Source organism: Cylas formicarius, unplaced genomic scaffold (assembly GCF_029955315.1).
Source record: "Cylas formicarius isolate icCylForm1 unplaced genomic scaffold, icCylForm1.1 PGA_scaffold_2__14_contigs__length_35257938, whole genome shotgun sequence".
Lineage (NCBI taxonomy): Eukaryota > Metazoa > Arthropoda > Insecta > Coleoptera > Brentidae > Cylas > Cylas formicarius.
The window spans coordinates 10,381,267-10,407,599 of NW_026844319.1; the positions used below are offsets into that span (position 1 = coordinate 10,381,267).

At 33.5% G+C, this 26,333-nt stretch overlaps 1 protein-coding gene across 3 annotated transcripts in view; it reads left to right on the top strand.

Annotated features, from left to right (window-relative positions):
- The window catches only part of LOC132698809 (tyrosine-protein phosphatase Lar), a 1,212,853-nt gene that overhangs the window by 118,597 nt on the left and 1,067,923 nt on the right, over positions 1 to 26,333 (top strand). Inside the window, exon 2 of one of the 3 annotated variants that reach the window (XM_060665109.1) lies at positions 7,720 to 7,775. The exons of the other annotated variants lie outside the window; for them this stretch is intronic. The gene's annotated coding sequence lies outside the window, so the exon portion shown is untranslated. The remainder of the gene's footprint in view (positions 1 to 7,719; positions 7,776 to 26,333) is intronic. 3 annotated transcript variants of the gene reach the window in all.

The following is a 26,333-nucleotide window of genomic DNA, read 5'->3' on the forward strand; positions in this document are numbered from 1 at the left end:
TGTGAGGTGTTAATAAGCAGTCATTCAGATTTATTGGAAAATAAATCCTGGTTGAAAATTAAGGTGTTTGCCCAAAATATATATACAAAAAAAAATGGAAAACGTTATTTAGGTATCAAAATCATCAATCGATAAAATTGAAGATATGTGGCACTAATGACCTTCAACTTCAATTTTTTCTTTAAATTTTGTATTTTCAGTTTTTATTACAGTTTTGGATATTGCCAAAATAGACATATCGTAGTCTGTTTTTCTTTTTACCATACATGTGTGTCAGCATTTTTTTGAATTTTTGTATATATTATTATTATTATGATAATAAAGTTTGTCTTAGTTTTAATAAATTATTTTTTATGAAGCTATTATAATATTAAACTAACTAAAATATGGATGAAACAAATTATCTGCGTTAAATAATTGAAATTCCATTATCCTGAATCTATTGCTTTAATCATGAATTCAATGTTATTGCAGTACTCATGTTTACTTATGCGCGCTTGGAATCCTATAACTGACATCCAGATAATCTAAACACTGGAAATTCACTGGAATTGCCAAGGTCATAACGCTCAATTATCTATTACATGTGATACATAAATTAAGAGACTCAATTAGATAATAGCAAAAATAAAAAAGTTGATTTGTCACATTAAACCTATAAGCCCCTTGAACTCTACCTGCTACCCATGTATTATTTGCATTTGCTTAGAAAATTTGAACTAAATACCCAAGTACAAACGAGTTCATTAAAATACCGAAAGAGAGGCAGTTCCATGTGTATATCTCTGATAATTAGGAATACCTAAATTCGGTACGAGGTATGAGATGTGGCAACCATGTCGGAAGCCGAAAAGATTGCAATAGATTTGTATATTCTCCAGACGCACAAATGATGTTGCTATTTACTGTATATTGAGGTCGTCGAAAGAGTAGTAAAATGAAATCACGCAGAATAGAAGTGCAATGTAAAATTTAAAATTTTGAAGCAACCAAACTGAATATTTTGATATACTCTGGACTTTTGAGATCAGAAAGATCCACTGCTCATATGCATAGCGTGATTTATTGATATACTTTGCTGGACGCCGAATAGCAGCAGAATTGAAAGACGCAGAAAAGATAGCAGGATATATATATATATATATATATATATATATATATATATATATATATATATATATATATATATATATATATATATATATATATATATATATATATATGATGACACTATACTCCGGGATATCATCCGTTCGCTCGTTGAACTCCGACTGGAATCCTGCAGGATTCCAGTCGGATGCAGGATTTGCAGGATTCCAGTCGGATGCAGGATTCCAGTCGGAGTTCAACGAGCGAACGGATGATATCCCGGAGTATAGTGTCATCACATTTTTCCATCCGTGAATCAATACGTGAGAATATATATATACATATATATATATATATATATATATATATATATATATATATATATATATATATATATATATATATATATATATATATATATATATATATATATATATATATATATATATATATATATATATATATATATATATATATATATATATATATATATATATATATATATATTGTTTAAAGTATCTTACGCAAATATTGAAAAAAGTTATCATCATTAATAAATCAATTTAATTTCTAAACCAAATCGAAACAGCTCAGCAAATGTTCGGTACCTTATATTTTTTAGTGTTTGCTCGTAAAATTCTCCATTAGGATATGGACTCCACTCATAGCACTCCGTATTATCGAAAACAAACGGAGTCACTCTATTTACGTTAAAAAGCCATTCCAGAACGAATGGAGTGAATACAGAGTGACTCGGAGTACACGGATTGAACAAGGCGAACCTACCTCATATAGCCTGCGGAAATTTTTAGAAAAAGTTGATAAAACACCCTGGTGGTATCAACCCCACAGTATCGCGTCACCCCGTAAAAGTAAACGCAAATGTCATTTGCGTTCTTTTCGGTTCATTTGCCACGACACCGGGGCCAGAGAGTCCAATTACGTAACCAAAATCCTGATATTAGTCGGTGAAGTTTTCTTTCCAACCCCGCATCGCGGGATTTTCCATAAGATTGGAGGGGCTTAGCCGGTGGAAAAATCTTTTCTGGAGTGCCTCGCTCTGATTGTTCCCATTTTTCCGGGCTATTTTCCTAAATAATGGCATTTTCCTTAATGGGGGACTTTTTTTTTCGTTAATCTTGCTCGATATTTTAGCGGAAAAGGTATACGAGAAAGGAGCGTTCCCGCTGGTGAGACAACATTTTGAGGAAGTGTAGCAACTCGGAAGTTTGTATTAGTTTTCGGTTAAGCGGTATTAAAGCATAAACATAATTCATAGGCTATAAGATTACGGTATCTATTTATCCTAATCACTTAAGTTTAAGAAACCTGTATATGTCAAAACCAAAATTCATTAATTAGTAACAATTTTATCTTATTGTATAGTGAAAATTAGAAAATTGAAAAATTGAACTAAAGAACGAATCACACCAAGCAGCTCGATTACTGTTAAAAACGCCAATATTTCTCTAAATATTAGCTATAGTTTGATAGCTGAGCAGTTGTGTTGCGTACTGTTTTATTAGAATTGTATGAATAATAAATACAGATTAAATAAAATTATTCTCAGAATAATCGGAATTTGTGCTATCACTATCATCCAGGGACATAAAATAAATAATTAATAGTTTTTCGTTTTCACAAGTTTTTTCATAATAATTTTCAACTTTAAGTATGTGACTAACACATTCTCTCCAACTGCTCTCTGGTATTAAGTCACACTGAGATTTAATTTCATCAATTATATGGGCGGAGATTTTTTGGTTTATATTATTGCATCTAGCTTTGTTTTTAATTCGGCCCATATCAGTTCAATGGGATTCAAATCGCAGTGCAGGTGGTAATGTATGGAGTATATTACTGTATTTTTATGATCTCTAAGAAAGATTTGTTTTTTGTATAAATATCACTGATCTATACTGATTGGCATTGATACTGAACTGACGAGGCACTGATACATCACTGATATGTATAAATAGACCTTAACCATCCCATTATTCGGTTGATTTTTTTTAACACGCGCTCTTTCATTAAAATTGTAGTTTAAATATTTAAATTCCATTTCCCGTTCAATTTTTTCCTCTTTTTCTGTTAATTAAAACAAATTTTTGCCATTATTTGTTAATAACAAGATCTATCCACAGGGAATCGCAAAAATATGCAGGGTGGGTCAAAATGTGGATGGGACACTATTTTCAAAATCTAAATCTAAGGTTCAATCATTTTGTTATTCAAAATCCCTGGCCAAACATATATTTCTTGTGGATGTTTGATGATTTTCTCTCATCCATCGGGGATTATCTGTACCTTAATACCTACAATTTTGTTTATTTACCGTAACATCTAGACAATACCCAGACTTATCACTAAAGAGTATCTGACTACGAAAAAATGGTTTTAAGTTGCACATTTCCATCATAGTTTCATAAAACTGTGGTCTGAGGCCGGGATCATCATACGGATGATACTTTTTTTGTTTTAATACACCTAAAGCTACTTCAGAAAATGTACGATGGGGATTATCCTGAACTTCCTAAAATAATGTTTAATCTTGTGCACTCATTAGTGTTTGGATGATCTTTTATTTCCCGTTTTTATAAAAATTCTCTCTCACTCACTGAAGATCTTGTAATTGGTCTCTCTGGGCATTTTGTGTTACAGATTACCCGAATTACAAATTCCAAACATCTTCTTAAATTCTGGTTTTCTTTCCATTCCAAATGAAATGTTAAATTTCAATTCTCTGGCTTTCACTTTCGTTACTGACAATTTTAGAACTTCACCGGTACTAAATTCAGAAAAAAAAGCATTTTAAAATGCACAGTAAATTCACCTTGTAATGAATAATTTAACTAATGAAAATATAACATTTTAGGTACTTTTGAAAATATTTTGACATTGATTTGTTTATAAATTATTCGTTTAGTCGCATTAAAACATCAAAAATTTTCTTTCCTATATTTTTTTTTCTATATTTAATGTATTGCGTATTTGTTTTAATCGGAATCATGTTCAAAACAAATTATTACTTAATAAGATGACTAATTTAATCAACCTTGAATGTTTATATTTTACTGACGACAGGTTGTTACTTCTAAAATATTTCCTCAACATTTTAAAAAGAAAAGAAGTTCTGCTGTTATGCGACTTTCACTAGCCAATAGACCAAGGGATAAACTCGCCTATAGCTTCTGTGTGTCCCTTCTTTGTAGTCCACGTGTGTTGTTAGGTAGTGACCGCTGTTTGCATTTTCAGTGTCTCCAAGTTTTTGTAAGCGTTTTCTTGTTGATTTTAAGAGTAGTTCATTTTTTAAATTGTTTGTGATAAGCAAACAAGCAATGTTGTACATATCATATATGGACTGTATATAATTAAGCATTACACAATAATGCGACTAAGAAGGGGTGAAAGATAACACCTAAATATTCTTAATATTTTTCTTTCATTTTATTACCACAACCTAAGTAACGGTAATTAGGTAAAATTGAAAAAAATCTGTTCCTTTTATTTTAAGTAACTTTGATATTATTATTATTACTCGATCAATAAACCTGTTATATTAATATTGCATGTGTTTGAAACTAAAAAATATTATTCTCTAATCATAAGGATAGTGTTAAAAACGACTTTCTTTACAATTTATAATGATGGCTTCTTTGTTTTAAATTTATAAGATGTTTACATTTTTATTTTAAACATTTAAAATAATATTTTGTGATGCTTATTTTATTATCTGTTAATTACCATTTAAATAGTTTCCGTTTCAGTCCAGATGCACGCAATATTTTTGTTTTAATAAGAAGTAATAAAAATTACCTGCAAATGTTAGTTTCAAGCAGACATTACATAATCATATAGCTTCTTATTGGTTTATTAAAAAGCGCGGCTTGAATTTTGACGTTTTTCGATTCTGAGGGCTATGTATTTGTGTTATTTTGCAAAAATGTACCCAAAAACTAACGGTCGAAGAAAAAGTATATTATGCAAAACGTAACATTTTGAGTCACTAGTTTATTAAAAACTCGCTCCGCTAGTGCCAGACTCCTGACTCAAATGCCGTTTAGCACACTTGTTGCATAAAACTATTAAGTGCTTAAATCTAAACTTAGGTAGGACAAGAGAAATGTATGTATGTAAAATATATTAGGTACGAAACTCTTAAGGAATGGCTGGGAACACGCAACTCTCTATGACGGGTGTCATAATAGCAGTACCTTTTAAGCAATATTTCAGTGACTTCGGTGTGATCAGATTGGACTCGTTGTATATTTATTAATTACCTGTGTGTATAAAACAATATAGAACTACACCACAATACTCTCATAATAATATTCAATAATAAGGCCTGTTGCAGTTCAACAATATCCGAAAATCCTCAGACTAAATGTTCTAATATCACGAAAATCGACAAATAGCTTGAGTGTAAAAGTGTTAAGTTTTCACTTTTTAAAATAAAATTAAAGTCACCATTATTAAAATATACAATATTATATTAATATTATAAAACATTTATTCTGTTAATGAGTTTATAGTTGTTATATTTACTTTTTTTATCGCAAACTTTGCTGCAAAATGTACTGCCGTAGTGCCGCGAACGTAACATTGAAATTCGAAATAAAACATTGAATTAAAGTGAAGGGACCCTTTACAGCGATTTCTCATAGAAATGTCATATTTTATAGATAGAGCTGGTTTAAGAAAATATATTTCACGTAACACATCCCAAAAGTGCTTTTACTGGACACAGCCATAGGCCTACTCGTCGAGTAAAATGGCACTTTCGGGATGGGGACCAGTATTAATGCTATTATAGAAGCCACAACATTAGTTAACTTATCAAAAGCAATCCTTTAGCTTATTTTGACAAAATAAGTCCCACTAAAATTAGTTAATTAATTACATTGATCAATCTTGAAATGTTATTGCTAATAATTGACATTCGGACACCGAAGGAAAGTCATATTTTATTTTGATAAAATCTTTAGCGTTTTTTTAAATTTTACAACGTTCTGTTCACTGTATATCTGTCATATACAAATTAAAATTAACGCAGATTTTGCGTAACGATCATTAGTGTCGTATTTTCCGAAATGAAAATAATGTCATTGAAATCAAGTAATAATCAATAAAAAACGCGTAGATCACATTCAAATCTAACCCCCGCATTTACCCGAAAATCCGAATAATTGTCGAATAAAATAACAAATTCGGTCGGATTTTACCTATTTGGGGTTTAATTAATTTAACCCAATAACGTTATCGATACGTGGAAGTGTTTGCTGGGATTAATAATAAACACAAACATTTGAACCGAAATGTTCTACAAAATTAGTTTCGAAAACCGCGGAATTTACATCGTGAATTTTGCGCATATCCCGCTAATATTTCCAGTCCGACTCCACTTGTCGCTTTCCATCGATTATTTCGCGGTGCGGCGCTTTATATTTTCCCCTGTTCTCGGATCGAAATCGCTGCGCCTCGACCCTAATTGGGGGGTGTTTTGCCCACGGACATATATCTGACTGAGATCGTTATCGCTTGTCGCTGGGCCGACCTTCTAGATTTAACAACTAAAACAAAAACGACACCATTTGTTTTATTCATGTGCGCGCCTGAGGCTTTGTCATGGTAAACAATTGTTTCGTTAATTACGCCGCCAGTTTTTTGTCAGATGAAATTTGTTGCTGTGAATTTTTTTATTTATTATTCAGATAGACAACGAAACCGGTGTATCCGGTTTTATGCGTGTCAGTTATTTAATGAGCGCTGAAAAAAGTATGGGAGCGCTGCACAATCACTATTAGTGTCAATTGACCGAGGTCAATTAATTGTCTTAATTGACTATTCAAATTTGATCTTGCAATTGTAGAGTGTTATCTATTATTATTTAATAATAATAATATGTATTTTATAATAGATTATTATGCTTTTGTGATTTTCAATTTACCTATGACCCTCTTCAAGTAGTATAGTCTGTCCCAGTCTTCATCTCACTGCCTTTTGCCCGCAATTATGGAAGTGCCGATGGCAATAAAACTCGGGTCCGGTAGATATTAAAGGGACGGACTCTCAAAGGTTTTAGTAATAATTTACTTTTTTTTTATTTATTTAGCTTGGTATAACCGTATTAAACTACTCTAAGAGAAAACAATGATCTTAAATATATACGATAAATTCATAGCTAGGAATAACAATACAGAACTACATTTTTATTCTAAATGTTTAAATCTAATTCTGTATCACTATCAGGAGCCGTCATTAAGATTAATTACAATATGATTTATATTGTTTTGTATAGAAATATAAGGGTCCTCAATTTTTATAATGTGCAGCAGTTAATAGGTATGTTATTAATTTCATTTTTTATGCGATTTAGTTTATTTGAAGGTGCTTTCGTCTGACGGTTTTAAACAAACTCAACCCATCCTTCGGATATAGTGTCGTGTGTATCGAACAGTGTATCATCAAGGTAAATTATGGATCTGTTGTGTAATCTATATCTTTTAATTTCTTGAAGATAATTAAGTGTGATATCATTACTACTTGTCTTTTATCTATTCTGCTTTACTTAAATCTCATCAACTCTACGGCACGGCTTTTATTTGTATTGCTTTAATTTTCTCCTTTTAGGTTCTTTGCCAGTTTATCCAAGGTCGGAACAATTTCGCTTTGATAAAGACTATACGGTGAGTTTGAAAATCACTACTTTTTCATTAAATCTCCTTTATTCATAATATCCCTCATCCACGATATGGCGTTTTTGTAAGTATACAGGTTTCTTTTAAAGCTTCTTGTTGAATACGCCCTCTACTAATTAAAGTTTTATACATATTTTTCATTTGTTGAATTTTATATTTGTCATACTCATTTCTGTATGCGTGGGCAACTTCCAACAGCTCTGATTTTAAGTAGGAGTCAAACAAAATGTTTTATTCGAGCAGCCAATCTTGAATTTCGGTTTTTTTCTATGACGTCAATGGGTACGTATGTTTACAAGAGTGATAGGAAGCATTATCCATAAGAAAAATTTTTGTCCAAATAGGGAATTAGCGACTCCTCAACTAAAATTGTCGAAATCGCCGTCGTTTTTCTTTCTTAAGAAAACTCGGTCGGGGCCGGGTAAAAATCCTTTTCCGTATACTGCATGAAGCACAAATACATGTGGGCCTCTTTTTGTAGGTACTTTAAGACCTGTTGTTAAACCCTTTAAAAAGCTATTTACAAATGTTCTGGATTCCTCCTGCGGCGGTTTTTGCTATTTTTTCCCATATTGGTTTTAAGATATAAATTTCGGATTGATTTTCGGATTTTTCTTTGGTAGAAGAGTTAATTGCATGCAAGAGTTTTAGATTAATAAGATTTCATAAGAATCATGAAGTATCATAAATGTGTTCGGCAACTGCTGATGGTTTTGTTTGTCTTAGTCTTAATGCTCTTTCATGTTCTTTTAGCGAAGTTGATACTTTTCATCCTGTTTCTCCAATGAATTCTTTGCCGCAAACGCACGGAATGCTGTAGACTCCTTATATCTCAAACGAATTTTTATCCTTAACAGAATGAAGATGTTGAAGGATTTTTGCACAAGTGGTAAATCTCGCTTGAACGTTATATTTGTTGAGAACTTTATATTTTTTACAAAGGCAACAGTGGCAAGTGTGGGGTTGCTTTCGGATTCACATATTTTGGAATGTTGTGGTCAAGTGTATTTTGTGATGGAACACTTAATATCTCTAATATTGAAATTATTAGAGAGAAGAGCAGATATAAGGTGTTTTAATTCTGGGTTCAGGGACTGTGACTCAGGTTGAGGTAATTTTATGGCTCTGTAAATAAAAGAGTTGATAACTGATGATTTTTGAGCCGGATTGTGATGTGACAATGCATTACCAGGGTTAAGAGCTCACACTTCATAAGCATATTGCTCTAACTTTTAAAATAATTAATTATTATTACTATTAAAGAAACTATAACTAAGTCTAAGAACTTAGTTTTGTTTAAAATAAATTGATACCGCCTTAATTCTGTTTTTCAACATTCTCGATGGAACAATGGTCCTTGCTTTTAGAAGCAATTTTTTTAAAACTTGTTTTGAGTGACAATATTCAGAGAATCTCCTAAAAGTCCTTTCTTTTTATCCTGTTTTGTATTTAATTTTTTTAACTTTTTAGTAAAAGTATAAAGTATGTTTTTAGTTCGAGCCGATAGATTAGGTACTTTTGCCCTTTCTGAGTTTTTATGTTAGAACGTTTCATCAGACAGTATAGCAATTGTTTCCTGACAGTTTGCTATAATATTTTTGAGAAAGAGTGAGACGATTTGTTATTTTGAATTATAATGGAACTTGCTGTTAAGTCATCATTGACATAAATGAACAAAAGGGTTAATTGAAATTAAAGGAAGGTTATTAGGATGTCTCCAATAAAATCCATTGCTCATTTTCCAAAAAAAGTTGCTTCTTTCTCAAAGCGACTTTTAATATCTGTTTTCTTTTTCAGCAGAGATGGCCACCATTTTTCAGAAAATATCGAGTACAGTGGTTAACTACGTAAACATCTTGTACGGTTTGAACGATTGCCAAAGAAAACAGAGTTCATTGCGCTTTTTAAGAGCCAAAAGAGTTCGAGTAGTAAAAGCTTTATGTTCCGACCAGACCGGCATTAATCATTCCCGAAAAATATGCAGCAACTCCTCGTTCCTGGACGGATCATTTTTTAACGCACTCGTTATTTATAACAGGGCGTCAACTGCAACCCTACTTATTTGATGTATCGTCCTGTTACGTATAAGTTTAACTAGAACATTTTTTGGATAGGTTACGGCGGGCCAGATTTTAAACTTTCATACTTGTTTCATTTTGTTGGATTACAGCAAAGCTTTTTAATACCTTAAATCATAATTTTAAGTTAAGTTCCGTTTTACTGCACTGCTTTCTGCTTTTACGAGGAATTACCGGGGAGGTGGTCGGCAGAGATGTAGCTTTTTCTTTCAATGGCATAAATGATCTTGAAGTGATTTCCATAATTTCTAAACCCATGGTCAGATATTAAATAATTCCAAGACGCAGGTTGTTCTTTTTGGTTCTAAAATGGGAAAATTATCGAACATAATGATTTGAAACTTTCCTTGAATGGTATTCAGCTTGAATTTGCCAAAAAATGTAAAAGCTTAGGGGTCTTTCTTGTAACCTTCTTTTTTTCTTCTGACTTGTCTTATTTACTACAGAAGTCATACGGTAAGACGAAAGCACTTTGCTTCTAGAAACACTATATATATTGAGCTTGAATTAAATATTTTGCTCTTGATATTGTTTGGCAACTGGAGGTGTCAAGCGTTGTTCAAAATTATGTACGAGCTTAATTCTATTCGCATGATGATAATTAAAAGTAATTATAGAGTTCAAATCGATTTCTAATAATATGTTGTATGCATGAAAAACATTTGCATATTTTCAGCTGCTTGCTATCTTCTCCTCTTGTTTTTTTGTTAATTTTATGTAATTCAAAATCACTGAAATTATTCTTAACATTTAAATATGAAATAAATTTAAACGAATAATGAAAAACTATATTTATAACCTACCAAACAGAGATTTGCAGAGCACAGTTGATGACTTAAGATTAACTGTTCCAACAATCTCTATAGTTGTTAAACAAACACTTTGTGCAAGATGAATTACCCCAGCAAACAGTATTACAAGAATATTATAGTGCCTTCACAGATGCATTACTAATGGTATTGGGCCGATCTAAAAAGATTATTTGAATAGATTAATAGGTAGAAATGCGTTATTTTATTGTTTTTTTTTATTTTTAATAATTCAGTTTCAATTTCTCACGGACAGTAAACGATATTAATGCCTTGTTGTTTTGTCAAATATTGCTTTTAGAAGCATTGTGTTCCGTCATTGGGAAAGCTTTCCTACTGCTCGTGTTTCATTAAAGAAAAAGCATTTATCTCTCGATGTCAAGCAAATTTTGAAAACTTTTTATAATTCTTTACTTAAGTTTGACTTTTAATAAACTATGCTTATGTTATTCCGGATCGGTACAATCAGGGTAGTTTTGCACGGTCAATTTAGGTTTGTATTTTATTATTGAACCTGTAATTTACATCTATAAGTATATTTATTAATATAACTTTCTAACAATTGTTGATATAATATGCTATATCTTATATGGTTATGGGTTTCATAGGCTACCAAACTGCATGCTTGTACTTTCAAATATTAAAATGTGACGTAGTATACAAGGTAACGAGTTCAACTCCGCACCATTGCTAACTTCTTTTATTATGAATTATTGAAGTTTTCTCCGTTGTTTAAAATCTTTGTAACGGAAAAACAATTGGACATTGCGTTTCAAATATATTTGTTTATTTTTCAATTTAGTAATTAATATAGTAGATATAATTTGTTCATATTATTGCCAAAGTTTACGCTAAAGCTTCGAATCTCTTTAGTGCTAGCTACATAACAATCGTTATGGCACTATACAGTAAACCGCTAAAATGTGGAACAAATTTATTTAGAAATCAACTATTTAATTTCAAGAAAAATGCAGTAAGCAGAAGATATACAGGATGGTTTAAAAAGGAGATGTAAATACCAAGTTCTCTCTTTAAATGGAACACGATTTTTCACAATATATTTTTGAATTCTGTATTAAATTTCGAGCATAAATGTGGCATAACCTATACCTATCTTTTACTTTTTATGAGCAAAGGAGAGTAAAGTTCTTAAATTGTTACAATTACATTTGTATCAGTAAAGGAAGAGAATATCTAAATGAAATATGGAGACAAAACGAGAATTCATGAAGCAGTTTATAATGTATTTAGCGCAAAACATACAGAAGGAGACCCATTACAAGATCCACAGTGAGTCAAACCGAGAGAAAATTAATAGAAACAGGCCATGTAAAAGATTGTCTATGCCCAGTTGCATCAAATAAGGATGTTACCCAAGGAACAGCTTTGTGTGTATTAAAGGAAGAAAAGTAAATAAACGAAATTGTAGGTATTGGAATGCGAATAATTACCTACACAACATCCACAAAAAATAAATTGTTTGGGCAGGTCTTTTGAATAACAAAATTATTGTACTTACAATTTCTTCCAAATGACATTTTGCTCGACAAGTGAGTAAATATTTAGATGATTATTACGGACTACTATGATTGTCACCTCCTCTCCCTTCCCATTTTCCATTTTTTTCTATCATAGCACATTTCTTTCTCTAGATTTCTTTTCTTCATTTCTTCTTCAACTTCATTCCTCCAACTTCTCTTTGATCTTCCTCTCTTGCGTTCTGGTGGTAAAATATTTATCTTGGCAATCTCGTCTCACCCATTCTTTTTATATGCCCGAGAGAAGACAATTGTTTTCTCTCTATGTCGTCAATAAGGTTTCTCTCGATGTTCATGCATTTTTTTATCGGAGTTTCGTTATCCGACAGCTTCCATTTCTGTGGGCAGTAATTTTCTGTTTTTTTGACATAACATACTTTTGACCCATATGTGGTAGTGCTTTTTACGACTATATTGTAAATACAAAGTTTGGTTTTTCGTCTCATGTTTCTTGCCCAAAGTAGAGAATAGACCGCTCCAATGAATTTTCTACCTTTTGCTGTTCGTTGTTGGAATTCATCTTTAGTATTTCTTTGGTTATTGAAGATCAGTCCCAAATACGCCTTCTATTGCCACATTATTTATTATTAAGCTCCTCACGATACCACCTACACCAATTTATTTTAAGGTGAGCCCGTTCATATTTCAAAACATAGTTCAAGTTCTGGTCTTCTGCAATCACTATTTCATCGCCTGCAAAATAGAGAGTGAATGTCCCATATGAAGACCCATATTTATAAATTATTGTGTGTCCAACGTTTCAGCAACTGGTCTAAATATATATGAAATAGAGTCAGAGATACTCATCACTCTTGCCTCAGTCATTTTGATTGCAGCGTAATATACGTTATTTACCGGACAATGGATTCGGAGAAGGGGATTAGTAGAATATCCTGCAAGATCTCCAGATATTAATCCACTGGATCGTTTCCTCTTGGTTTATTTAAAATCAAAAGGTTATAAGCAAAATCCACAAAATTTAGATGATGTAAAATTTTGCAAATTAATAATGTAGGGTAGTTTGGAATTTCCAATAAAAAATTATGATGTAGAACATCAGATGATGGCAACGAGTATCATATTCAAATATTAATGTAAAGTTTAACCACCTAAAAGAGGGAGCTATAACCGGTCTCGATTTCTTGCTGAAAATTATAATTGCCACTACACCCGTTCGTCGCGTTTAATGGAATTTTTAATTCCGATCGCAATTGGATCAATTAGGGACACATCCTGCCGACATAATTAAAACTTCCGTCGTTAGCAAAAGATTGGTTATCAAACTTCCGGATCGCAATGTCTCAACTGAATGGCATCTTAAAACTTTACCTGCTTTGGAGAGGAGAGTTTCGCCATTAATTTTTTTTCGGAATAATTCCAAAGTTCACGTCATTCAAAAGCACAACGTTATTCTCCCGGAGTGAAACAAAATTAAAACTTTCGATCTTCGCCGAAGCCCGGCTTACGGATGCCATTTAAATTCTTTGCTCAGAATGTACGAGATAGGCGGTTTAAGTTTCAGGATTAAAATAAGGACTATAGAATAGACTCTTTAGTCCTTGCCCTAATAGCTTGAAACGGAGAGGGAGAAGAGGCCAGCGCTTTGGTCGAGAATAATGATGTTGCGGCTAAGAGTTGACGGAATAGAAAATTTTGATAAATTGAATGTTAAAAATTGCAACGCATTGAGAAATGTTTTGTTGGAACAGAGAGCCACGCTTTATTCTACATCCACCACTACTTTAAACGAACGATTGTTGCTTGATTCAATGAAAAAAAAACTAGTTTGTTTCCAATTATTTATTATTTGATCATGTTTTTCTTTTTTTATGAACTGCAATAATGCGGAATACAATAAATATATTGTATTATTGCTTGCCTGCCAAATTTTATTTGAAAATTATTACAAAATTTAGAGGAGAGCGAGAAAAAGAGGGAGAGAGAAAGAGATCGAGAAAGGGAGAGGAAGAGAAAAAGAGAGAGGGAGAGAGAAAGAGACAGGGAGAAAGAAAGGGAGAGGGAGAGAGAAAGGGAGAGGGAGAGAGAAAGAGAGAGGGAGTGAGAAAGAGAGAGGAGAGAGAAAGAGAGAGGGAGAGAGAAAGAGAGAGAAAGAGAAAGGGAGAGACAAGGAGAGAGAAAGAGAGAGAGGGGGAGAGGGAGAGAGAAAGAGTGAAAGAGAGAGGGAGAGAGAAAGAGAGAGAAGGAGAGAGAAAGAGAGAAAAAGAGAGGGAGAGAGAGGGAGAGAGAAAGAGAAAGAAAGAAAGAGAAAGAGAGAGGGAGAGAGAAAGAGAGAGGGAGAGAGAAAGAGAGAGGGAGAGAGAAAGAGAGAGGGAGAGAGAAAGAGAGAGGGAGAGAGAAAGAGAGAGGGAGAGAGAAAGAGAGAGGGAGAGAGAAAGAGAGAGAAAGAGAAACGTTTTGTGCACATCTACATCGACGTCAGTGAGGGCAAGTCCAAAAAGACCAGAATCAAACCTTTAAAATCAACTTGTTTTTATTATTTTTGGACACCCAAGACACAAGAAATGCTTTTGTAATACAAAAATTACAAATACGTTTATAAGATCCCATTTGACAACACTGTCTGCAACATTGGCTGCAACCATGACGCAACTACTTGCGGTCGTGCCGTGCCGGACTCGCTCGAGTTTCGTCGGCTTCTCCTCCGTCTCGTCGTCCACCATCTTTTCAGCCTTGTTTTTGGTGGCGGTATGCGGTATACAGCAACATGGCGTCTATTTTGAGTGTTTTGTGTGCTGTGCTTACTGCTTTCAATGCTTTCATATCATTATTTTTTTGTGGTATTATTATTACTGAACAACTAATAATTCATGTAAATAAAGCTTTATGGTAATATATAACATAAGATTTGATAAGTTCTAAGCTGAACGAATCATTGTTGTGTAGTCTACCTACCAACATCATGCCTTGTTTTTTATTATTTTGCTAGGTCAATAAGATCAGCAAGATCAGGCGTCGGCAGCAGTTATGAGTTAATTGGTCGGGCATGAAGTAAAGGGAGAAATTTTTAAAATTAAAATTTTCCAATTTAATACTTGGTAAGTCGGTATTATGTTTTTTAAAAATAAATAGGACGTAAATGTAATATCAATAATGTATAAGAAATATAATTTAATAAAATATATATTATATGTTCATTTTTTTGAGCAGTTAAATTTAGGGTAAACTATTTTTTTATTTAAGTAAGCAATGTTAGAGAAAATCTCCCACAGGAAAATTATATTTTTAGTTATATAGTATAGTTAGTATATTCTTTTTCTTAAAATGGATGGAAAAATCACCCCCCAAACACAAAGTATTAATTTTAGGAATCACCCTGCATAACGTACAATTTTCACATGAAAACGTTGTTCCTACTTTTTAAGGCTTGTTTTCATTGTGATAGTAGCAAAAAAAATTAGGAAAATTTTTAGGTTGACAATAAATATTGCATGAAAATAGCTGTCAAACTGAAAAGTCATAATTGTTCTATTTTTTTTGCGCACTATAGTACCTACTCCCATGAAAGAGATTTTACCGATGAGAGTTTAATGAGGTTTGTATTTAATCAAATTAAATACATAAATGTATACCTACATTATCGTGGAGATTAGCATCTAAGATCACTTTCATGAGAGTACTATCAACTTCAAATCACGCCTTTACTTAAAAGGCGGATGTAGGGTTTTTTAAATCTGGTTTTTGAATATATAAGATACCAGTCTCGTTGTTTTTATTTTTTTATAAAGTACAGATATATAAAACCTGTCTTTCTCAATACAAAAATATTTTCAGATGCGGATAAGAAGGCAAACATCACAAACTTCAAAACAATGTGGAAATTCAATAGATGCTTGGCTGAAAAGAGCTACTTTTAACAAAGACTGACAGAAAACCTGTCAAATTTTAGTTATTCTTTTAGAGTTTAGTTCAAGATATAGTATCTTACTCTATATTTAAGATAGGTTAGGTTAGGTTGTTCTATCATTTTGCTATATTATATACCTACAATTTTTTCATATATACAATACAAAAAAATCAGATGTGTATAAAATGAGTTTTATTAATGGTAACCGGCAGTCCTTCACTTTTACCATCAAAAGCAAAATGAAAGATTAAATATTAATTGGCAGAAACTTGTGCGTTTCAGATATCGTCTGCAGTCATGACTTCATCAACCATACCCAATAGGTTAATTCAATCACACGCGAGTACGAAATACTGGGATAGAATGGTTGTAGTCGTTCAATCAATTGGACTATTATACATTACCTTTCCAGTATTTCTCATAGGATGTTGGACAGGTGAAATTCCGTACATCCGCCACTGGTGTATTTCGAAAAAAATAAATAATGCCTTGCTGTATTACAGATATTAAAAAATATATTTTATTTTTGAAAACTTTACCATCCTGTAGCTCAAAAGTTAAGGCGCCCTTTTAATAATTAACATTTCATTAGAACACCCTGTGTAGGTCGATCTGTCATATAATTGCAGGGTTGTGCCACACATGCTTGAAGCTTGGGGGACCGGATTTATTATAATCGAGATATAATCTTTTTTGTCACTGTTATTTACTAATTCTAAATTGTTAATAACACTATATAGTTTGACAAATAAATAAATATAACAATATAATATTTGAAAAGCATAAGTCAGTTCAAACAATTTGTGCCTTTATTTATTTTTTAAATTTTCTGAGATACTAAACGGTTGATCCATCGATCTGCGCAAAAACAATACAGACTAAAAACAAAACCGCGAAACTTGTTTGCGTATACATACGTAAAGCAGACCTTTCAAGCGCCGTATTATACATACATTAAGATATTAAGGGAGCGCGGCGCATATTTTTGCATTTCAATGAACAACAAAGGCTCCCATGTGCATTATTTAGCGTTGCACTCGGTCGAGTCGGTGCAGTTTTTCCATCGACGTAGGTAAAATTTCAAAAGTGCCAAGCCGAGGCCCAAACTTCCCGGAATTGCTGTTTGTTGTGCGACGTACGGGGCGGGGGGAAGGGACGGATATGAAACCAAAGACACTGTCAAAGGGTCCCGAAATTCATTTAGGAGACGCTTCATCATATCTCGCCGCATGATATGTGTGTAACAAGTTTCTCGGCTTCCGAGCACTGCGGGTATATTTGCTTACATCCGGCTTCATCACAATTGATTCGCCTGAATGGCGGACAACTTAATGCACAATATTATTCCGGAATTCTAAGGACCATCCTTTGCTCGCCCCCGCAGTATCAAATTGAAATCGGAATGCTGAAACTTAAATTGGCTGCCATCTAACATTCTTTTATGAAACGATGGTTTTAAACAGAAAGGGTGTTTAGTATTTATTCAGGCTGCTTGGGGTTCGGGACGTGTCTTTACCCGAATTTTGCCGAAATTCGTTCACCTTCCCCATGCGCCCTGCAAAAAAGGTTGACAAGGGTCGGAGCGAAGGAGCGGAAAACAAAGCCGATGCGTCGACTTTCTCGATCGTATTAAATTACTTATGTCAATACAAAACACATTTCAGTTTTAGAGGGGTCCTGATTAATATCGGACCCAAAAATTTATCAGTTCGTATGGTTGGGCTGGGTTAATATTTGTGGCGTCCTTACAATTGGATATGCCAACAGAATATCGACTAACCATCCCATCCCAACTGTTGTGTGTCCTTGTCCAGGATAGGCTTGGCGTTTATTCAATTGTAGTAGTTCGAAAACACTTCGAACACGGTTCGAAGCCCGAGCATTGAAGATGCCAAATGAAAAACGTGAACCGAGATTTCAACAAACGAACGGATGATATACCGGAACTTATTATCAATATATGTATATATATATATATATATATATATATATATATATATATATATATATATATATATATATATATATATATATATCAAAAAGTCCAATTTACTATGGAAATTGAAAAGGATCGACAACTCCCATTTTTGGATGTAATGGTAAACCGAGCCGATAACCTAAGCTTGGGAAATAGAGTCTACCGAAAAGCCACTCACACGGACCGCTACTTGCAAAAAGAATCTAACCACCATCCAAAACAAAAGAGAGGAGTTATTGAAACACTGGTCGACAGGGCAACTAGAATATCCGATCCACAATATCTGCCAGAGGGATTAGGACATTTAGAGAGAGCGCTTCAAGCAAATCGCTACAAAACCAACAAAATACAACCGGCCATAAGACCGAAAAAACAAAATAGACGGGAGCCTAACAAAGAAACGCCTCCAGACGGTTTGATTTTCCTCCCATATATCGGAGGAGTAACGGACCGGATCGGCAAAATAATGGCGAAACATAACATAAAGCCAATTTTTAAACCCATAGGACAAATACAACAATACTTAAGATCGGCCAAAGATCTCCGAAAACCGCTGTCTTCGGGGGTATACAGAAACCCATGTTCATGCGGACACGTGTATATTGGAACAACAAAACGCACCATATCTACGCGCTTGACTGAACACAAAAGATCCTGTCGCTTGGGACAAATAGAAAAATCGGCGGTGGCAGAACACGTGTTTACTAATGACGATCACAACATCAAATTCGACAACACCGAAGTTATGTCTACAGAGAAACATTACCACGCAAGACTACATCGAGAAGCAATTGAAATTTCTGGAGAATTCTGGCAGTTCATCGCCATAAAAAATAAAACCATACCAAACTTGACATATCATCCATTTGTGACTTGCTTGAACCGTTTTCCAATCCTATGAACAGAGGTTTTTGCAGGATAATTATTATACTACCAACTTCCAAATAAATAGAATCACCACCTCTGAAGATGAAGTTTCTGGTCTGTTGTCTGTTCTCGATGAAAATAAGCGATATGATGGCCTTCCCTTTTGGTAAAAAATGTGCCGCTGTCTTAACTGTACCCTTAACAATTATTTCTAATAGATCATTCTCCGAATGTGAATTTCCAGTACCACAAATTTGCCTTGACTTCGAACTACCGACAGATTTCAAAGTTGGAAAAATTATTGAAAGAATTGTACACACATCTAACAATCTAAGCTCTCCCAATACATTAATTTTATATGAATCCGCAGATTCAGGTGGACTTCATGTACGCCGATTTCTGTAAGGCTTTCGGTAAGTTAAACCACAACATTTTGCTGCATAAATTATTGATCATCGGAGTGCAGGGAGATATGTTTCGTTGGATAGCTTCGTGCCTTTTCAGTTGTAGTGAATGACCACGAATCTAAACTTTATGCGGCTTCTAATTTGTGCGAATGACATAAAAAAACTCTTTCAGTTATTGTAAATTTCTTCTCTATGCAGACGATTTAAAGCCTTTTATAAGTATTAACAGAGTCAACAATTGCCTCTTAGTTCAATTGAATTTAGAATACTGTCACCGCGATGGCCTGGTACTTAAATAAGACAAATCCTAACACACAATAACGCGTTTTACCACAAATCGAAACTCAATTTTACGTACTCGACGCGAGTTTCGCCAACCAAGTTGGCATCTTCAGGAGAAGAAGCTATTGATTTAATTAGCGTTTATTTAGTTGTTCTCGTTATGATGCTAGATGTTAGTAGCTTTCTGCATTTATTTCGTCTCTCATTGCATTATTACTATTAACTTTCGATTCGAGTTAGACGAACTTATTAATTTCTGCAGGTATTGTTGGGGTGCTATTAATATGACATTGTTCTACCCTTTTTGTTGCCAACTCTAGTGATTCGAAAGCTTAGATTAGTTTTCGTAATGTTCTTGCCATTAGATCGATGTCATCTGCATATGTTAGTGTTTGCAGGCTCCTAGTTATAATTCCAGATTCTTTCGTTCTGGTGTCTAATTTTTTAATCAACTTCCTTGCTATACTAAATTCTGTCATGGCTCTATAATGCGAGTTTGTGTCACCGCTATCATATCATGAGATAATTTGAAATGGTCGCCTAAGTCTAGTACCATTAACTAATTCCCTTTTTATAAGTAAATACTTCATTTTATAGTATGTTTCAGTGTATCAAACTCTATATAATTGTCGCCTCGCTTTATGCAATGAAAGCGGGCGTAACGATGCTGTTTGATGCATACGTACAGACGTAGGAAACGCATATATTATTCACGCGCCAATAAATAATGTAAAACTGGAACCTAAACTGGCGACACTACTCCGAGAGTTCCGCAATTCCCAAATCGAATTACTGGCTCAACTCCGCACCTGTTTGATTAGCTTCGGCGGCGTGCGGATCGGCATATTTTTCCGTATTTCCGCCTAATTTAAATTCAATAGAATATAGCTTTAATCCAAATCGAGAGCGTAGGGACAGAGACTATTGAAAGTTTGTGATGATCCAATTTACTACACCTATCGATGGTCTTACGTGCCCACACTGTTATCAAAATCACGTTCAAAATATTGTTACTGATCGAGAGGGAAAGAAAAAAAGAAGAGTTGTACCTAATTCCCAGAACTACACACGCGAATACTAAAAAAGTTATTTGGACAGGATTTTCAGCATATAAAAGCATGTTTCAGCTGATTTATTTCAAATTAGTTAGTTTATGATATACAGGGTTGTAGGCTATACAGTAGAATTTCTTCGCAAATTTTAAACGGACAACCAATGAACCATGGGGCCCAAATCTATCTGTTCTTGAATAAGTATTTAGTACAGGCTACGTAAGCTCTTCAGAAGTCGATGGCAATGCGAGAAATTAATGCAAATTTTGTGCAGAAGTGCACGATTTCACAGGGATAAATCACTGGTGAAATCTGGCATACCATTTCTGTGAAATCTGTGTGAATTCGTAAAGTATTTCTCAAGTTTTGCTAGTGTTTTTAACGTTTTTCATTAAATCATTTTTTAATAATAAAGACACATTTTAAACAAATGTTTTAAAGAGGTAATAATAATTCGAAGATAACTAGTATATTTATATTTATAATTTTTAATTATAATTTTTCATTATAAAAATCTACTCGCGCTGTTGTCATCATGCAGTGAGATAAGGTACTATTTGCTTATTTACAAAATTAGAGCGCTGGTTCATAATCTTTTGCAAACAAAATTTTGAAGATAATTTCGAAAATAATATTTTAAATTTGGATTTTAATTTTATATTGCTACTGACAATACTCTTTCCCAGTTTTTAAAAAGAGATTTAATGTCCAAATTTTATATGTATTTTGCATAATACAAAAATTTAATATGCGCATGTGCGGTCATTTCGAATCCTGTTTTCAACCAATAACAAGAGTCATTTCACATCATCTAATAACAGGTTCTTGCTAAGATGCTAATGATTTTGTGATCTTATCAAAATATGCGATAAATGTGCTAGTAGTTACGTAGTTACTGTGAAGCAATTAAAATGGTTGAAATGTTCAAAAAAGTGTATTTAAATACAAAACTTCCCTTGGTCTGTATTCATTCAGTGATGTGGAAAAAATGTCTTGAATGCAAGTTCTCCTTTTTTGATCCACTATCAACATGTCAGGCTTATTGTAGGCGAGAGCACGGACGAAAATTATCCGGGCATTTCAGTAAATCGTCATAGTGATACTTTCTAGAATCGCTTGAGGGTTATACCTTATGTTTCGTTCTGGATACTTTGGCGGGCTATTACAGTTATCGTTATAGATACAAAGTTGCTGTTTTCGCGACAGTATACTAATTTTAAGTGAAACTAAAGACGTCGTTACCAAAATTTTTTTAGCTGTTAAGATACATAGTTAAATTGAAAATATTGAATTTTTAGATACCCCTCATGTCAACTATCAGATAACCTATCGAAAATCTGAAGACTGTCTCTTATATAACTTTTCCCTTACTCCTTCGGAATTAGTATACAGGGCCAGGTCAAAAAGTTATCAGACCCAACTTTTTTTTTAATTAGAACGCCCTGTATTTGTAGATTACAAAATTAGTCTTTTTTTAATTTTTTTAAAAATATGTGTTAGTCCGTACTTTTTCTAAGAAACAAGCAAAAAAATTGAGAACTTTCTAAAATAAATGCTCACTTTAATACAAGGTAATGAAAAATTATATTTTTACAGACGGATCCTATCGTCAACTTAAAAAGATCATATCAAGGCTTCTTCTCTATCAGAATTCACGAAAAAGTCTGTCGCCTCTTTCTCCTTCCTTCACCAATTCACCAATCAGGATTATCACTTCGACCTACTGTCGGCACCATTGGTTCTGCAACATATTCTCTAGTTCCTATATTAAAAATCTTGAGTCACAATAGATCCTCTGGGTCGCAGTGACGGACAGGCTCACTGCTAGCTCTTCCAACTATTAATATATTAAAACTCTTTACAGGGAAAATTGATAGTTTCGTATAGTCCCTTCCATTTCATTGAACAAATAAAAACATTACATTACATCAGATCCACTCGATATTCTGGTTAGTTTTGGGGTAGAATCCCTCGTTACTAAAGTCCCTATCCCTGAAACTTTCAACTTTATTTCATTTATATTAAGATCCGAGAATCTCGAAGCAAACCTTCTCATCTTAATTGATAAATATTTATCTGCAGCAACCAAGCAACCAGAAAATCACAACCGCAACTCAATGAATCAATGGAAATCAATCATCCAAGACAATTTTCATGCCCCGCCTTTAGCTCTGCCCCCTCAAACAATATATATTCAGATACAGAGTAGAATGCGAGCCAGTTTCAGCTTAGATCTGAAGAAGCCAATAGGATAATTGGCGAAACGTAAGCGAGTTATAAACGAGCGACGCACGAGGAATCCAGAGGATTTGTAAATAGAGTCACAAAACAACTACATTATTAAAAAAAAAGAAAGTAACAAATTTTTACAGGTAATGTTCAAATTGAAGGCCATTTTCTCTAACGCAAAATTACCACATTTTTATAATCCTTTGCGTTAAAGAATCATTGATCTCATTGGCAGGTAATGTTAAAATTGACGGCCATTTTCTTTATCGCCAAATTACCACATTTTTATAATCCTTTGCGTTAAAGAATCATTAATCTCATTGGCAGGTTTCAAAAGGCTAAATGAATTGCCTCTCGAAGTTCTGTTCTATAACATGAAAATATTTTTCAAAAATCTAAAATTGAGTGATCGGGAGATTCCGGAGGCCATCTAACAGATCCGTTGTTACCTGTTGGTAAGTTTAAGGAAAGTTGTTATTACAACTATAGCTTGGGAATGATTCGCAACAGTTCTGGAATTACTGCTTCGAGGTTTCTTTTCATCTCCGTGCTGTTAACTCCAAAGTGTCCTTGTTGTGCTCTTGCGACGATTAACGTGCAAGCACGTGAGAAAAATTATTCGTCTGACCAGATAACAAGTCTGCTAAATAAGTCATCAGCATCGATTTGTTCCTCGGCATCGCCAGGATGCAAATGTTGCACTATATTAAATTTGTGTGGATGAAATTCAAGACGTCTTGACCGTCAGTTTTTGGCATGTACCAATCCAAGGAGAATACCAAAAAAACAGAAATAAACTTCTTTAGAATGTTCATTACTTTGAGTAAAATATACCAGAATATGACATTTTTCATTATTTTCATAAGTTGCCATTATTAGGTATCAATCAAACGAAAATACCAAAAGAACGGAAAAAGATTGCTTTAAGTCTGTCCAATAACCTCTGAGAATATTCGACATTTGTGTTTGTTTGATGTCAGAAACAATACCCATAGAAAACTATTTAATTATGAATTTAATTTTACAACATTTGTTTTTTATTTGCCTGTTTTTGAGAAAAAGTGCATTATTATACATAAAAAAAGATAAGTTGTATAATCTATAAACATGCCAGGTGTTCTATTAAAAAAAGAAAGTAAGGTCCGATAACTTTTGACAGTTACAATTACAAACATTATTGCAAAAACTGCAAGTTTCTGTATAAAAAAATAACGTATTTGAATTTAATTTAATGAAATTGTTTAATATTTTGGACGACGTATTTAAAGACACATTTCATCAAAATTATTAAGCGGTTTAAATCTGCTGGCAGTGAACAAGGATTAAAGTATTTTGTTGTCACATTGTCAACATTGAATAATAAATAGGTAGGTGATTTTTAACACTCCAACTTGGTTAAAGAAAAGGAGCAACTTTTTCTCCAATCGTGTAGTATTTTTAGATATATATCGACTGAGCTAAAAATAAAATTGGGATATAATTAAATGCTTAATCATCAGGCCTGGATACATTGCTATGTCAAAACTGTTGGAACGAAGCCACTATTTTTTTTGTTATAAAATCTCACGTTTCCAATTTTTTGCTCGTACGCAAATTGCGGGATTAAATATTGTGCTCAAATAAATAAACCACAAAAATTCCCGTATTTGGGGTTTATTTGATTCAAAAGAGCGGCAGCGCTTGATTTGCGGTTAATCGTTAGTTGGTTTCGCTGCTTTTCGTTTCTGTACTTCATTTGGGCAGTATATTGACTGGGAATTTGGAGATATTTTTAAGTTCTGCTTTAGTCGTCAGTGTTTGGGCCTAGTTTTTCTAATTTTCGCATTTCTTGTTTTGGCGAAACACATTTTCTATTCTAAATTCTATTTTGGTCCATCCAAAACAAAACTCCATTCCGTTATTTGTTTTTGACCTCAAAAGTACAGTAAGTTTTACCCAAGGTAATTTGAAGTTCTTTTGTTACCACTGAAAATGAAGGTGTCAAATATCATTTCGCAACACCACATTTACGCGTTCAAATTGTGCTTGAAAAACTTGCAAGAACTGGAAACGTTGGAGGTGGAGTAAGAAATATACTTCAGCGGCACCATAGAGCCAACAAGCTAACATATTCCTTCTCTAAGTAAAATTGTTGGGGAAATCCCCAAATGTAGGCGCTCCCAGCAAGTGGGCCTTTGTTTCGCACATTTTCCATCTACACTCCTATGAAATTCAAGTTATTAAAGAACTAAAACTTTAAGATCATCACCTTTTTGGAACTGTATCAAATTTCTCATTTAAGGAACTTGCGGAATAACAATTAGCAGACTCTTATGAAATCAGGGAAATCCAATGGTTTAATCCTCGGGCCCGGGTGATCGGCTTCACTGATACCTATAATTTAGAACTAATTTTAAATCAGTTAATAATTCTTACTTTCAGGTTGTTAATGTAAACTAAACTAAAAAAAAATACAGATTGCTACCAAGCACTACTTCAGTTCGATCATGATACTTATGACTGCATCGTAAGTTTCGGCCATGTATTTGTGGGATATGATCCGTGTGTGGTATATGATGCAGTTCAAGTGACCCGAATTTAGTAGCAATTGTATGGTGATTCCTAAGAAAGCTGAAAAGCATGTTTCAATTTATTATCAAAACATTAGAGGCCTACCTACCAAAACCGCCGAAATATTCAACAATACGAGTATCTACGAATATTTTAGTCTTACTAATATATGTATGTATGTATGGTCTTACTGGGTGTTCGCCAACGTCTTACGTTGTCTAAGATAAATATCGACAGATGTGAATTGCTACCTCGACTGGATGTTTTATTGGTGAGGGCAAGTTTTGATTATTTTAGAATTTGTATTTTGGTAATCTGTGTGCTTCCACCTGTGAATACAGTTACTTTGGAAAACTTCTTTGATTTTATTGTTTCTTTAGAGACTTTGCATACTCCGAATTCCTAGACACTAGTATAGAAAATCAATGTGTTACGTAGCAACTTCACGCACTGTATGAACCTCCCACAGTGATTTTGTCAGAAATAGAAACAACAAAATTTTGGACTTAGTCCTGCAGAATGTGCAATAGATGTGTTAGTTCAGCGAGATAATCATCATCCTGCAATTCTTCTGTCACTCCAATTTCCTAATTCCTTAAATAGAAAACACGATATTCGTATGTCACTGGTTAATAATTTTAAGTTAGAAAAAACTTACTTTCTGCTCATGTATGATATGCTTTTAAACTTGCACTGGACATTTTTTGGCATGAATCGGGTATTGAAAAAGAAAGCTGGATGTCGAAAAAGTTTCCGAAGTACTGGTAGTCCTTCAGAATTGCAAAATTTGAAATGGCTTAGTTCAAAGATAATATCTGAAATTAGGGACTCCTATACAAGCCATCAACTAAAAATTGAATATAGTATTTAAAAGAACCCTAAAAAAATTTT